A 17,231-nucleotide genomic window follows, 5' to 3' on the forward strand; every position below is an offset into this window, starting at 1 on the left:
ACAATGCAAGGACTCTATTTCATTTGCAAGGACACAAATGAAATAGACCTACAAGCTCCCACACATTTCTGTTTGCTAGTGTTATTGTCCTTGTGGCATTGTATAAATCCTTGGACCTATACAAGCCTACACAAGTTTCTCCATGATTGGCTCTACCACACAGGTTCTTCCATTTGTCCAGTCTGTCAGTTCTGGGGCCCGTTTCTGAATGAAGTTTTAGCTGAAACTCTGAGTCAGTTAACCCTGAAATGAGGGAAACTCTGGGTTATCCGTTTCAGAGGGGGAGGTCACTCACACTCGAGAAAGAGGGGTAACTCCAGCCTGTTCCAGAGAGGGAGTGTCACGAACGGTTGGAAAACAAGGGAGGGAGGTGGACCCAAGTGTAGAATAACCAAAAATATTTAATTAAACAAAAAGGCAACAAAAACTTACTTTCTAAAGTTCAACAAAAAACACAGGGATCAAAAATTGGGAGCCACAGAGGCGCACAAGCAAAAACTGACATACCAACGAACGACATTCAAACAACAATGAACTCACACAGAAGGGAAGAAACACAGAGACTAAATAGACAAGGGAGTAATCAAACACAGGTGAGACTAACAAGACCCAGGTGAATACAATCAGGGCAATCAAGGCAGGGAGAAACACTGAGGACAATACAAAATAAATCATGAAACACTAAAGACACACAGAACTCAAGAGTCTAACAAAACACACTAGAACACAGAGATACACAAGGATAATAAATGACAAAATAAAACAGAAAACACTGAAGACAAAACTAGGAAACCATGAACACTAGGAAACATTAACACACAAGGAAAAGAAGCAACACTGGGATAAAACAGGGGAACTCAAATTCAAAACCAAATCATGACAGGGAGGTAACTTTATCTCTGAGTCAGTTACTATGGTAACTGAGTCTGTGAACCTACACTCAAAAAAATTAAAAATATAAAAAAATAATTCATTGGATTAACATGATTTTATCATGCCACCTATATTCCATCTAAACAAATCATGTTAAGTGAGCCAAACTTTATCATGTTATTCAAACACAATATACATGTGTGGGTTGAACATCATATTAATATTTGCACACAACTAATTTGCAAATGGTTGTTCTTAGTTATTTTGGTTAAATCAAATTGAATGTACTCTACATTGGTGAAACACCGAAGTCGAACAAAATTCAACCTTGTTGTATCAATACATACGGGGTTTGTCAGTTATACTAATGTCAGTGTTATTGAATGAACTAATGTCAATCTTGCTGGTTTAATTAGTGTTGCGTTCATTCCTAGGACAAGAATGTATTGTATATGACCAAATGTGCATAAAAAACGACAACATTCAAATTAATTTGACATTTTATTTAACGTTAATAAACCTTTTGCCTGCATTACCCACAATACAATTGTAGCAATTTGCTACTGAATAACATTTTTAGCAAATAACATACAGCTTCTTCTGGAGCCCCAAAAGTACATGTTTTCTTCATATAAGCAGAAATACGTTAGACATGTTAAAACATTTTAACTTGTAAAATTGGTGGGGTTTCCTCATTTAAGGTTAAAGTTTAATATACGTTTTTTTTTTCCCCCAAATGCATCTAAAACATTTTCTCATCAAGACATTTAACACTACTAAACATCATTATACAATCTTTCAGTACGTGCATGACTGTCATTTCAAGTTCTTACAGTCTTACTGCAGAAAGTAACCAGGAACAAACAGCTACACTAGACTGCTTACAAACACATTTCAACCTGAGACAACATTCTTGGTCTCTGTCTGTTGAGCATACTAAATGCAAGTCCTTCTGAACATTTTCATGAATTCTAATTTTAAACTAAAGCAAAAAAATAAAAAATCTGCATTGTTGACGTTGTTACTTCAAGCAAATTTACTCCATAAGCTTATTTTTAGGAATTGTGCCTTGGACGACAACCTCTGCCCAGCCAGATTCAGAAGAATCTTCTGCATCACTTCAAAAGTGCATTTGAGGTCTGGTGGGTAGCTCAGGTTCAGACAGTATATTAGTCCAAATAACAAAGCACAGGTGATCCCAATGTTGCCCAACTCATTGAGGATCTTCACACCTTCAATCAGGATACCGATGTCCTCTGGGTCATCTCCAGGCTCTGCACTCTCCTTCTGTATGACAAATACTCCCAACACAGTCTGCTCCATGGAAGCGCTGACCTCGCTGTCTGTGTTCTGTGCGATAAGTATTGAATTAAATGACAAACTTCTCTTGCAGTTTGGACAACACCTGTTTGATCTAAATGGGTCAAGAAAGAACAGACATGACTACATAAGGCAAAGACTTAGAGAACTTGGGCGACTATTACTTGTGGCTAAGAAGAATACTCCCATCCGCAAGGCAGAGGAACTCATCTATCCTGCAAACTTCAATCATGTGATATCTGCAGTGAAAGAGTTGGCTGGGTACAATGCAGAGAACAACACATTTGAAGCACACCTTCCTTAGCCCTCAAAATTGGTAACAGCCTGGGTATAATCTGTGAGCTTGTAGAGAGTGATAATTTGTCCACAGTTGACAGAGACTGGAGCCTTGTAGAATTTGCTCGAGAATTCAAGACCATTAAACGATTCAGATGGAAGGGATTGATTACCAGAGGAGCAACAACCTCTCTGAGAGAGTCAAAGTGGAACGCTAGATGAACTTTAGCCGCTCGAAACACATGTGACTGTGGTGGCACTGTGGCTACGGACACGTACTGGAACCCCAACTCCCCTCTCCACGCACAACGTGTCCCTCAAATTGCAGGACTACTTACAAACTTTGTTGCATGTTAATCTATCGCCATTTGAATGGCACATGAAGTACACAAAAATAACAATAATGAGAAACACTGTAGTTACTCGGGGTGTAAATGATAGAAACCTAGCAAGGTGGAGTTGAGCTACCTAGAGCTAACTGAGAAACCATTGACACAAATTATAAACTTTTCAACTGAGAAACGTCTCACAACTATAATTCATCACTCGCCAGGTTAAATTAAAACATTTATGTTTGTATATATATGAATTACTTACATGTAAGTAGGATGGCAAACATTCAGCCGCAGCATGTGCTCGTCAGTGTCAGGCCCTTTTTCAAACCAACCCCTACACCCTCCCCCTCCGTGACGGAGTGCACTCCGTCAGAAGTCACACTCGCAGCTGAATGAAGACCCCTTCATCAAGGTGTAGGGTAGAAATACAGCGGCAGGCTTTGGGACAAACTTCCCTCTCTCACACGGAAACAGGAACTGTGTGTTACCATGGTTACTCAGCAGTATCTTGCGGAAACTGCTTTTTTTTGTAGCTAATGCATTCTGTAAAAATATTTATGTAGCCTAGATTCTTCTTTAGTTATATTAGTGTAGACTTATAACAAAACTATTAGATTGAGTCTACATTTTTTATTTTATAATTTATTGTAATTTCATAGAACAGGGTGTCCTAAATTAATGCAAAAACAAGGATAATATTGTTGAACATCAGAGCAGCAAAAAGTGTTTTTTTTTTGTTGTTGAATTGAGATTTCACAAAGACATCAAAAGTAGAAAAATAAAGAATAAATATTAACAGTGAAAAGTTGTCTGCAACATGATTTAATATTCTTTTGTTTTTGCAACAGTCCCTGTAAATATAAAACACTTTAAATAAACATATATTTGATCCTCAGTACACATTTGAAGTTGTTAACGTCTGTATGACGATATTAAATGTCTTAGTTTGAGCAGTGTTTATAGACACTTGAACTCACAGGTTGCTTCATCCATGACGACCGGACACAATAGGTGTTGCACGTAATCTGAAAGTCGGCATCGGTGCACACTCGCTGGTGGAGGGTTTTATAACCCACTACCACTCCCCACTAGTTGGTTTGGGACGGACTTAATATGGCGGACCCTCCGCGGGGATGCGCAAACGGAGGGGTAGTGGGTAGGGTGTAGTGTAGTGATGGGAAAAGCAGTTCTTTTCAGTGTATTGAATCAGTAGAATCAGTTCAGGAAAGTGATTCGTTCAAAAGATTCGTTCACCGAATCGTTCAGTACTTCTCCGCAGCTCTGTCTGTGAATCAGAATTTAATAAGCTGAAACACGGCCGAACGTTTAGCTCTGCTCACAATCGTACTGAGAACAGCCGGTGGTGAATAATAAACCAATGAGCTGAGAATTTAGTTGGATAAAGTTACAGTTTGCAAACTGAAAGCTGCTAAAACAATCACATTTATTTTCCCCGACCGTTCTGTTCAGTACACGTTCAGTTCGTTCACGTGATTCACGTCAGAGCTCTCGTTCAGTTCGTTCAGTGAATGAACTGAACGAGAGCTCCGCCTCCGAGTCACTCTCTTCCTCTCAGTACGTTCAGTGAACGAAACACTGACTGAACGTGAACGAGCGAGACTGCGAGTCACCAGCCTCAGTCACACACACTGTACTGACTGAGGACAGGAGGGAGGGCGGGCTTTGAGTGACTCTTACGGTCTAGAGAGAGAGGCACGAGACGGGAGAGAGGAGAGCGCAACTGAAGTTGAAAAATGAACGAGTCTTTTCAGTAAGTGATTCAGTTCAGTTCGTTCACCCAGATGATTCGTTCGTTTTGAACCTAGTGCCGGTTTGAAAAAGGGCCTCAGTCTGTCTCCGCGCTCGGTCAAGGGCTTTGAGCGTGCGCAATAGCTGACACAGTACAACAGTAGTTGTTTTGATGAACCCACATCTCATTGGATTGATGTGTGTGTGTGTGTGTTTATAATTGATCTGAATTTCATTTAAATCACGTTTTATGAACAAGAATGAATCATTTAATAGAGCAAAACACGATTAATTCATTTTATGTAAACAAATTCCTAGTGTGCTAATCAAACACATGCCCGAGTTCATTTCTTTGAGTGTAACCTGGTCGGGAGCAGGTTTTCTTCAATGAACCCCGAGTTTGTCTCCGTCTCCGCCCTCTTTCAGAGCCAGAAACGCCGTTTGATTTCCTCATTCTTTCATTCGGTCCGTATCACGCGCGTTAGTGAAGCTTCACTGTTTGTCTGAATAAAAATCCAGGTTGTTTTAATATGATATGGCTATGTTAGGTAGGCAATACTACAGCGTGTAAGACAAACTATTTTATCGAACATGGCATGTCTTTTAGTCGATCCTCGGTAGGGCTGCATTACTCCGCAGGGAATTAGAGCCTACAGTGGGTCTGGAAAGTATTCAGACCCCTTTACATGGTTCACTCTTTGTTTCATTGCAGCCATTTGCTAAAATCAAAAAAGTTCATTTTATTTCTCATTAATGTACACTCAGCACCCCATCTTGACAGAAAAAAAAACCGGAAATGAAGCATTCATCTTTCCTTCAATTGCAACCAGTTGTCCTGTCCCTGCAGCTGAAAAACACCCCCATAGCATGATGCTGCCACCACCATGTTTCACTGTTGGGATTGTATTGGGCAGGTGATGAGCAGTGCCTGGTTTTCTCCACACATACCGCTTAGAATTAAAGCCAAAAAGTTCAATCTTGGTCTCATCAGACCAGAGAATCTTCTGTCTCATAGTCTGGGAGTCCTTCATGTGTTTTTTGGCAAACTCTATGCGGGCTTTCATATGTCTTGCACTGAGGAGAGGCTTCCGTCGGGCCACTCTGCCATAAAGCCCCGACTGGTGGAGGGCTGCAGTGATAATTGACTTTGTGGAACGTTCTCCCATCTCCCTACTGCATCTCTGGAGCTCAGCCACAGTGATCTTTGGGTTCTTCTTTACCTCTCTCACCAAGGCTCTTTTCCCACGATTGCTCAGTTTGGCTGGACGGCCAGGTCTAGGAAGAGTTCTGGTCGTCCCAAACTTCTTCCATGTAAGGATTATGGAGGCCACTGTGCTCTTAGGAACCTTGAGTACTGCAGAAATTCTTTTGTAACCTTGGCCAGACCTGTGCCTTGCCACAATTTTGTCTCTGAGCTCCTTGGGCAGTTCCTTCGACCTCATGATTCTCATTTGCTCTGACATGCACTGTGAGCTGTAAGGTCTTATATAGACAGGTGTGTGCCTTTCCTAATCAAGTCCAATCAGTTTAATTAAACACAGCTGGACTCCAATGAAGGAGCAGAACCATCTCAAGGAGGATCAGAAGAAATGGACAGCATGTGAGTTAAATATGAGTGTCACAGCAAAGGGTCTGAATACTTATGACCATGTGATATTTCAGTTTTTCTTTTTTAATAAATTTGCAAAAATTTCTACATTTCTGTTTTTTTTCTGTCAAGATGGGGTGCTGAGTGTACATTAATGAGAAATAAAATGAACTTTTTTGATTTTAGCAAATGGCTGCAATGAAACAAAGAGTGAAAAATGTAAAGGGGTCTGAATACTTTCCAGACCCACTGTACATTAACGTCAGGAGATGTTAATTTAATTTGGGTTAATTAATAAACTAAACAGGATAAAGGTGAGATGATATTTAGCCTATGTGTTTGAATACAGCATTATGTTGGGAATAAAGTTAATGCACATTCAAATAAACTCTGAATTAAGTTAACTTTAAATCTATATGAGCCTATTATGTTCTTATATTTCATTTTGAGCTGCTTAAAAGTCGCTTTTCTTCTGCTGGATTACATCTTAATGAAAATAAATTGTATAGGTTTAATACCATTCCACCAGTTTTGACCTGCAATATTATTAAATATTAAATTAATAGACTTCATTATGCGCTGACGCAAGCAGCTGTTTTCTCTTACACCACTTTTCTCTCCTTTGCCGCTGTGCTGCAGCAGTGTTACTTTTTTGTCCTTCTTAAAACCTGTTCATATTCGCAGTAGCCTATGGCCACATGAAGATATTGATATTTTTTAGAGATGGTCAAAGTACAAGGATCTCTTTTTTGTCACCTGTTGCCATGGTGAATCGTAGAATCGGGGCTCGATTCATGGTGGCATTTTATAGTCGCGGTTTACGCGCTGAACACCGAGTGGACCTACTAAGAGTTGATTTAACAAATTCAAATCTGCAACATCCCTTATTATGTATAACTCCATGCCTTAAAGCTCCATGTGAGGAGTTTTAAAATGGTTATGAAACAGGCTGAAATTAATAATGATGCTTCTTTATGATCAAAAAAAAGTGAACAAGACTATCGGTGACAAGATTGATTCTTGCTATATTATTATTTTCCATGCCTGATATAGCTGCTGCAGGGTAGGTGTCACATGAAGAAATTAACAGCATTCTCCCAAGAGAGTCTTTTTTTAAAAAAATGTTATGCTTCTTTGACATGACATGATCCATATGACTGTTCCAGAAAGCAGAATGACATTTTCTCTGTCAAAAATATTATTTATGCATGACCAGGACTTAAACAGCAAAGAGACAAAAGGCATCACTTGCAGTAGAACATGTACCAAAACTTGATACAAGAAATTATAGACACGGCACTGTTTCCTAAGAGAAACTTACAAACAGATCAACTTCTTCTTCTGTTAAGGCTATTTTCCACCGGTGGGAGCCAAAACTGACACAAACTGAAAGTTACTCAAAGGAGCTTTAATATAATTCAATCGCTAATGTTAAAATGGCAATACAGTTATAATAATAATATGAGCACTAGCTATAATAAAAATATTTTAAAAACAAGGCTGTATTAGTTCCTGTAAGTTCCTGTAAAATTTGACATTTTCATACAAGAGTTTTTTTGGGAATGACTAAGACCTGCAGTTTTTGCCACTTCTGCATTGCCTTCATTTTTCATTCCCAGAGGGCTGATTTGAACATCAGAGACTTTCATCTTTATTCTCATATCCCCTCCGGCCAACTCTGCAGGTAATCTGGATAATCACAGGCTTCTCTCCCCATTGGCAATATGATGAAGTACCTGATTTAAAAAGAAGAGATTTAATGACTTAATTATCTATTTAACATCTGTAACAGTTGTACAATTGAGCCATACACTGTCCCCTCTCTCATATAGTGTATATTCTTAAAATCCTTATCAACATGCAGAGAAGTACATGTTGAAAATATAAAAAATATATTTTAATAACATTCATCAAGGTTTTTTAATCAATATATTCCTTATTCCTGCATTTTTTGCTCTTAGTATTTTGTATACATTGTGCATAGAAGTAACTGAGTCTGATTGTCATGCTGTACTAACAAAGATATAATTTATCCTTATCATTTAGATAAAGTGAAGAATGTGTCTCTGAGATGTGAGTTACTAATGACAAAATACTTGGTCTATAAAGGAGTATTCACATTGATCCGGTGTCTAGCCTGGACTGGGTTGAAATTGCAGTCAGTCCAACAGGGTCTTGGAACTGAGGTGCTGTACTGCAGATCTCAGGTCTGTGCCTCAATATATCTAATACCTGAGTGGATTAGAGCAGATATCACCTCCCAACACATGGTGCATCAACTGATCTCAGGGGTAATGTGTTTTTTTTTCTCAGGCAGGTGAACCGTGAAGTGCAGTAAAATGACATATTTCTGCTCTTTTTTGATTATACAGGTTATTGATTAATAGCCATGTTGATATATATTTTAAGTCAATGTATTTAAATTATGGTCTTGTTATTTTATGGAGCAGGTCTTTCTGTCCTTGTTGCATATTGGCATATTTGAAAATTGTTTACACTAACTGTTGGTTTCAGGGAGCTCTTCTGAAGATCATCTCTCATAACCATTGAAGTACTTAAGGAGAAGGCTGAATCCTGTGATCCTTTTGAAAATGAAATATCATGTTTAAGAGAGGTGAGTGTGCAATCTCAAAGAAATGTCCATGAAAAATGAGTTTAGATTTAGTTATGTTTCATTTTTATAAACCCTGGATGAAGCCTGCTGCACGTCACCCGTCTATAAATGCAGGAGGCTCTGTGGGCTCTGGAGGCTCATCGGCGGCAGCCACCATGCTGGAAATCCTGTCTCTGGCTAAAGCCTGGTACACACTACACAATTTTTAAAATCTTCAACAATTTTGATAATGTGAGAGACCCCACACATGACAACAATCCTGACCGATTAACAGTTCAGATCTCATAGTGTGTAGTGTGCAACGAGACGATCAACTCGGCACACCACACACTACCCGATTCATTCCCCGACAACCAGAGTCTCGACTATCACAAAGTGTAATCTTGCGCGGTCAGATGCGATTTAAGAGTAAACAAACATGACGGGTAGCTAAATGTGACTAGCTGTTAGCTGGTACATCCATTACAGTAAACATTTTGGTCCTTTCCTTGTCAGTTGGATTGTGGTTTGTTTTACAGACACGTTGTAATATAACTTGTATTGTTGCCACAAATCAACAAGTTGGTCCTGAATTTATGACATCCATTTAACTTATGCTTCGCGATTGCTGTAATCACCATGGTAATGTTTGTTGTGCTTCCTGCTTCAGTCAGTTTGCTTCCTGATTGGCTATTGTTCCGTTCCACCTGACAATTCACAGAGTCCGTGCTCGGCCGTCCTCAGTGTTCTCCCCACACCACAGGATTTCTGATCGTAAATATTGAACACGTTTAATATTTACGATTTCAAATCGGGGCAGCCCCAACCGTCGCAGATCGGGGAGGTTAAAATCACTCCTAACACACGTCACACCACAGGAGAATCTGGCAGGATAATCTTTGGAACATCAGATAGTTGGGCCGCTGACTTTCGTCGGATGGGGGGAATCAGGCCCAAAATCAGTCAACCTAATGACAGGCTGAGAGCTGGAGCTGAGGCAGGTTTTAAGCCTCCTAAATTACATCCGGCCCTTGTCACGAAATGTAAGAACAGAGAACTGGACTCAATAACCAAAATGACAATATTTACTAAGGCAAAAGGTCAAAATAAAAACTTAAATACAAAACTAAAATTTCCAACAGAAATGATCACAGGGAGGCACTGGTGATTCACGAAGAATCACAAGAGACTAGATATACAGGGTAATGAAAAACAGGTGAGACCCACAAGACACAGGTGAAGACAATGAGGGCAATCAAGGCTGGAGGGAAACACAAAGAGGCAGGAATGAACAAAAGACAAGAAAACAAGAAAACAACTAAAACAGACCAAATCATCACAGCCCTCCTGTCAATCAGGTCAGCCATATGTGCATTACTATGCACAACGTATCATTCATAAAATAAAAAAGGATGCGTTATAACAAAATTCACTCCCGTTTGACCACAAGGACAATAAATAACCAAACCAATATCTTTTTTTGCGCCAGGCTGTAACTTCTTTCTGGCTGTCGTGTGTAGGCGACTTCCGGGTCTCTTGGAGCCAGCCTCATGCAGACCCCCGACGTCCACTGTCGCCAAGAAAGTCCACCCGAGCTCTATAGGTAGCCTTCAGCAAAAATGTTGGGAGATGGTACTGAAATTAAAGACTTTAAAACGACGGTAGAAGACTTAATTCACTCTTGCTACAAGTCAATTATGTTTTTGTAAACGAAGCCTTGGTGCAAAGCCAGTTATCTCCCAGAACTGAGAGGTGAAGTCAGTCTCTCCCTTGCATGGCTCCTGACCCTTCAAGCATTTCATTAGTGTTGGTAAATTAAAACACATATCCCCTCCATACACACAAACAGACATACACTTAGCACACCAACAGACACCTTTCATATTAAATTATTGCTTTTTCCTATCTCCGTGTAAGGGAGTTTTTAAAAATAAAAAATACCCATCAACAACAGCCCTGCACTCTGTAATTTCCTGTTGAAATTATGGCTTCCTACTGTGTCTGTCCGTCCAGTCTAACCTTTCTACAGAATCCACTGCACAAAAACAGAAAATGGTCAACATCCCTGAGCACTTTCAAGATGGCAAAATGGAGGCATAACAGTATCAAGCATCCTGACTGTGGCTCCAGACTCACAGAGCAATCTCCCTTCACCAAATCCCTGCAGCACAATTCAATTCCATATCACTGCAGGGCATCCAGGACGTTATCTGACAGCCATGAAAGGTTAGCAGGGCGGCAAGCATGAGCACACTCTCTCTAGGTCCATGAAATCAGGGCAGTCCTTCGCATGTAGATTGATAGTTTGTAACAAAATTATGATTGTTGTTCAGAGTAAATAAAATAAGGGGAAATAAAAATGTACCAAAATGTGACATAAAGTGACTGTTATCCCATGAAACATAGGACATTGAACATCCAATATTTGATGTCCTATCAAGATGTCCTCTTAGAGTTCAAGAATAGGAAAGAAATGACAGTTTAGCTGACGACCGGGACATAAACAAGGCCCTCACTAGCCAGAAATACTGGCATGTCTATGCTGCATTATATAAAAATATAAAGATGATGTTACCACAAACTGGACCGATTAGTTTTCTTGCCAAATTGTTGGCACAGCAGCTGCAACTGAATTCAGCAGCTTGCTTGTTTTCTTGTTTGAGGTAATCCTTATCCTACTTTTAATGGTTTTGAGATGTCAAAAAAAAAGAAAATCTGTATGCCTGTATATTTCAAACAAACATTCCAATTCAAATAAATGACGTGAGAAAATGATGAACAAGTAACAACAGAAAATGTGCGAAGATGTAAGAGTGTTTTTCTAGACAACTGCTAAGAGAGTATCAATTATCCTGCAGGCTTGGGTTAGCCAAATTAAATGGTGCATGGCAATTGTAAAAAAGAAAATCCAGGCATGTTCACTCAACCAGATGGAAGACAGATTGTTATTTGTGCAGTTTGATTTTTATGCACGGGATTAATGTTTTTTTTTTCACAATGTAAAAATGTCTTACTAGTCTTTGCGAGTTTGAAACTGTGAACATAACAATACATACATTTAAAACAATTATATTGATATATTTCTCCACCTGATTTGGAAGTGATGGTCTGACTGGAGCATTTTTGGACAGGAAAAAACAAATTTCACTATATCACTGCCCACCTCATTTTGTAATTTCTGGCCATCTGTCCTTTTTGAAAAGCTATGGCTGCTTTTGTAAGCCTGACCTCCTTTCAAAACACTCTCCCAGTGGCTCAGCCTGTAATAACTCCTTCCCCTCTGGTGTTTCCTCTGGCAAGCCAAGTGCCATCCTGAGGACACAAGCATGTGTGCTGTCCTGTGTGAGCAACAAGGCGCACTGCCTTGATACCAATTACCATGAAGTCAAGTGGACAAAACACGAACATCTGGTGCCAGAGGGTTGCACCCTCACATATAGGTCCAAGCTCAATTTGAGGTAGATGTCCTAGTGTTTAGGTGTCTTAATACAAGATAAAACAAATTTTACTTTATGACAGTGCTCATTAAATACAGTCAATCAGACGGACCAGTTCTCCCTCACTTGGAGGTAAGAAAGGAGGCTTTGCATGAAGATGCAAATATATTAATTAGAAAATAATGAATAGCTTTGCATGCATTTTTCAACCTTGACTTCCCAGATTAATCTGTAAACTTCTCCATTAAAATTTAAATTCTTTAAACCAGAGCCATACACAAGCTGTTTTCTTACTCCCGTTCATGCTGCTCCCATGAGATTTCTGACCATAGCTAAAAGAGCCCGCAATGTGTGTGTTCCAGACCGTCTGCAAATCTGGAGAACATCCCAAATGTCCTCCAGCTTTGCATTAGTTCCCACTGGACCCTTGGATAACAGTCCCAGTGGGCTCCTCTAATGCATGACCTGCTAGTGTTAAAAATTCTCATACTTTGCATTTAAACAACATCTACATCATATTGCTTAATGACTCTGTTCTGTTTTGTAATTATTCACCACTGTTCCTATAATGTCCACTCTATAGTCTAATTCACAGTCATAAAAGAGGATTATTAAAGGTAGATTCTGTTAATGTAGCTTTTATTCTTATCGAAAGAGCAGTTATTTCAAGACAATTTGATCCCTGACTCAAATTCTACAATTTTCATCCTGCAAACCCAGCGCTTTTATCCTGTTAATTTTGACTGCTAGTTATCACAGCACAGTTTTAATCAATCAAGCGAGATTTTGCTTGGGTCCGCTGAGATCAAAATCCCAAGGTAGCCACACCGTTTTTTTTAAATAACTTATGACTGACATTGCACTCTGAACTTGTGTAGAAACCCTTGGAGGATTGTTCTTAATATTTAATCTAAATAAGATTCATAATTGCTGGGTAATTATGTTCAAATTTAAATACAAATACCTTCTAATCTATCTGTGGTCTCTCAGAATAAATCAAAAGCCCTTTTAACTTTGCCTGCTCAAGATGGAACTGTTTTGTTTCTGTTATGGCGCGCCTCCAGTGTCAATGTCACATACAGTAGGCCTACTGGTGGGGAAAAGTTGCAGAGCCGGCGCCAGAGGTAGCAGGTGGTAAATGGACTTGAGCTTGTATAGCGCTTTTCTAGTCTTCTGAGTAGAATAGAATATAGAATAGAATATATGTTTATTGTTGCCATTTGCACAGGTACAGGACAGTACAGGTACATTGGAATTTTTGTGTGTTTCTCACTGAGTCAGCTCTACAAAAAAGTTAAAAGTATATATAAAATAGGATAGCAATATAAAGAAAAAAAAGAGTAGAAAAGTTTAAAAAAAAAGTTGTAATGAAAAATAAACAAGTTGTGACTACTCTAAGCGTTTTAACTCCGCAGGTCACACCTAACCATCCGAACACTGATGGCAGAAGCTGCTATGTAAAGTAAATGGACTTGAACTTAGATAGATAGAGAGATACTTTATTGATCCCGAGGGAAATTCAAAGCATATAGTGCTTTTCTAGTCTTTTCACTACTCAAATCGCTTTTACACTACATGTCACAACTACCCTTTCACAACCATTCACACACTGATGGTAGAGGTTTTTATGTAATGAGATCATCAGAAGTAACTAATCCAATTCGTATGCATTCATACGCCGCCGACGAAGCAGCGGTAGCAATTCGGGGTTAAGTGTCTTGCCCAAGGATACATCGGACATCTTGCCGCAGGAGCTGGGGATCAAACCCCGACCCTCCGGTTTAGAGACAACTCACTCTGACCAACTGAGCCACAGCCACCCTGCATATACAGGTACACAAACCTTTGTAAGGTTTATAGTAACAGAAAGCAGGTGGAGTGACAGCAGAGCTTTTTTACAACATTGTTTATAAGAGCAATATTGATTGCACGTACAATGCAAAAAGAAAGAAAGAAATGTACTGATAGAGACTAATCTGTAATAAGTTCAGTGAAATCTAAAAGAGGCTCTTTTTGTTCATGGAGTCTCTTTTTTAATCAACTGGAATTATCCAAATGAACGTATTTAAATGAAAAACTCATCAGGGAAGCTGCTTTTCTATGTAGTCTCAAGTACAAAGACTCTGCCCTCTGCAGTGGTTCAAATATGTAGAATGTTTTCAGCAGCACTCCAGGAGTTGCTTTTGAGAAAATCTTGAATATTTCAAGAATTAATGTGTCTCTGGGTCTCTTGCCTACCACACGCTTCACCTTAAAAGGCAGCCCAAAGCCTAATAAGATAGGGAGTAAGTTTGAGATTAAAGAATGAATATTTTACATCTAAAGTGCCTTCAAACTTTAAATTCTCTGTCTGACCTCACATTTTAGAAGATGTCATGACGTCATTGGTGGCAGTGAGGTTAACGCAAGAGAAGTCCTGAATTATTTCTCTGTCTCCCTCTTCGCTCTTTTTTAATTTTGTCTTTAACCTTTGTGCACTGTTTCCACTGTTTATTGCACCCCTCTACCTCGATGCAATGTTACTTTCATCACCTGTTCCCTTTTAGGCCATGAGGACATTTACCATGTCTACCTTGTGAGTTAATTGCATGAGTTCTCACAGCTAAACAACACAATAAATCACTTGTCAGTCCCATATGGCTGTTCCAAAAATGACTCATGAGACGTTTCTGGTCTGCCACCTTAATGATGATTAAGATTTGGTAGGTTACAGCAATTTATGGATCATAGTGACTTGCAGAAGAATTGATGAAGACAATGGTGATAAACCTTCTTCAGTTTTCTCTCACAAAGAACGGATGAACCATTTTACATCTCTTATCTGAGAGGCCGTCCAGAGAGTTATTTTCCACATGGCCCCTGAGCCGTAAAACAGGCCTGCAGAACTCACAAAGATCACTGTGGAGTTAAAGGCAGAAGAGAGCCTTTTTACTATGGACCCACTTACTTTAGAGGTTAGCAATAAAACTCCTTTCAGATTTAAGAGACAAAGGAATACTGCCTGCCAGGTACTGACTTTACTCTATATTGACATTGTCATAACAACAGATGTTGTACATATTTGCCCTCCAACAAACTATTAGAAACACGTACTTCTCTTGATTAATTCAATGTATTGAAGCAAAATGATGGAGAACTTTGATTTGGTGTGTTTTGGTGCCCACCAAAGGTCTCAACAAAGTGCAACTGCAACTCTCCTAAAGCACACATAGGGCACCAGAGCCACTAGAAATGGATTGCGCTAGCTAATATCAGCATGAATTGCGCAGAAGTAACACCCGCAATCTGCACCTTTTTTAGCACCCTATCCACAAAATAATTTGCACTAATTATATGCCGGCGCTAACACGCCCACAAAGTTGTCCTGATGATGATGACGATGGTTTTGTTTAGATGGTTTCTATACTGATTAGAATTTCTAGATCCTTGCTTGTGTTGCACTTACTCTCTGATGTACGTCGCTTTGGATAAAAGCGTCTGCTAAGTGAATTGTAGAATGTTCCTGCTCCGTGCAGTCTGCTCTTGTTTTGCATCTGAATGTGGAGAAAAGCCATCTGCACCTCTCTACCCGGTGATGAGCTCTCATGCTCTCTGAGCTGTTGAGTTCATATGAAGATGGTGAGATAGGAGGAGGGGAGGGGAAACTTCAAGGTTTATTTTGATACCGGACTTGAAAAATGTATCTTGAGTTTCATTGTTAGCGCAGAAAAAAGCTGAGTGGAGCAAGCAAGGGCAACTGTGGGAAAAAACAACAACTTTCATCCTTGTGCGCAACGGCTCCAAACCTCTTCACAGAAGAGATGAAGTGTCAACTCGCCGACAGCCCTGGACTGATTTAAGCGCTGATTGTGATAATAACAGACATATAAAGCCTAAAAACCCGTAAATGAAAAGGTTATGAACTAAATTGTACTACAAACATGAATAAAAAGATTTTGAAATTGATCAGATCTTCAAGTTTAACCGATTGTGATTTCAGAAACACTTTGTTTGTTTATTCCCTCTGAAACTACTATTGTAATTGGCAAACTAATATTTTCATCTTACAGCAGAGAATATCGTTTTAATTAGGGAGCACAACAAAGATACTGATCATTGTCAAATATTTTGAAAGGAAAAATATTAGAGATGTTGCTGACGTGATGCATTCCTGCCCCTAAAAAAAAACATCAAAAAAGAAAGACATCCAAAGTTTACCCTTTGACACTCCTACTATGACTTTCACACTCTTGACTGCAAAGCCCTGCGCCTATGTAGACAGGTTCAAGGCAGATGTTGGCCAACCCAATCTTCTTTCCTGACATCCTCACCAAGGGAGAAGGGGGTCTCAAGGGAGACGAGGGTGTCTCAAGGGAGAAGGGGGTCTTGAGAGAAGGCCTGAGCTTCACCGAACATCCTGCAAGGTCAGCACCTAGCAAAGTTTCAAAGACAAAACTGTTGTAGAGTAGCTTGCAGTAATAGGAGAGTCATTAACCCATTGGGTCATGGTATCATTTATTGGTCCAATTATAGTTTGAGTTGTGCTTTGAGTGGGAGAGTGGGTGACGACCCGCTGCCACACCGAAGGGCCACGCGGCCTCGGGTGACCATGGAGTCAGTCAGTACAGATTAATGCTGAGCAGTCAAAATGTTGTTCAGATTCATAGAACTTATTTGAAATTCTAATAAAATCCCCAAGAAACTAAATATGTCAAGTTGAATTTAAGTGAGCAATCCTTTTTGTTTTACCTTGATGGAAATTGATCTTTCCAGAGTTAATACGGATGCTGACTCTCTGGATTGATAACCAAAAGAGTAAAAGTATCTATTATGGCCCTGGCGTATTTCCGTGTGGTGTGTGTGAGAGTGAGAACTCTGTGTGTGTGTGCGTATGAGGATCTTTGATGCTGCTGCAGGTGGAGATCGGAGATTGGCTGGAGGAGCTGAACAGCTGGAGGGAGGACACGGCCGTCATTGGTCCGGAGTCTGGCCGCAAATCTTAAAGGCCTTTCCGGGATCCTCAACAAGAGCGGCGAGTGTTGTAAACTGACAGCAGCAGATCGTTTCTCCCTCGGCCTCCA

The sequence above is a fragment of the Labrus mixtus genome, chromosome 13 (genome assembly GCF_963584025.1).
Source record: "Labrus mixtus chromosome 13, fLabMix1.1, whole genome shotgun sequence".
In the NCBI taxonomy this organism is placed as follows: domain Eukaryota; kingdom Metazoa; phylum Chordata; class Actinopteri; order Labriformes; family Labridae; genus Labrus; species Labrus mixtus.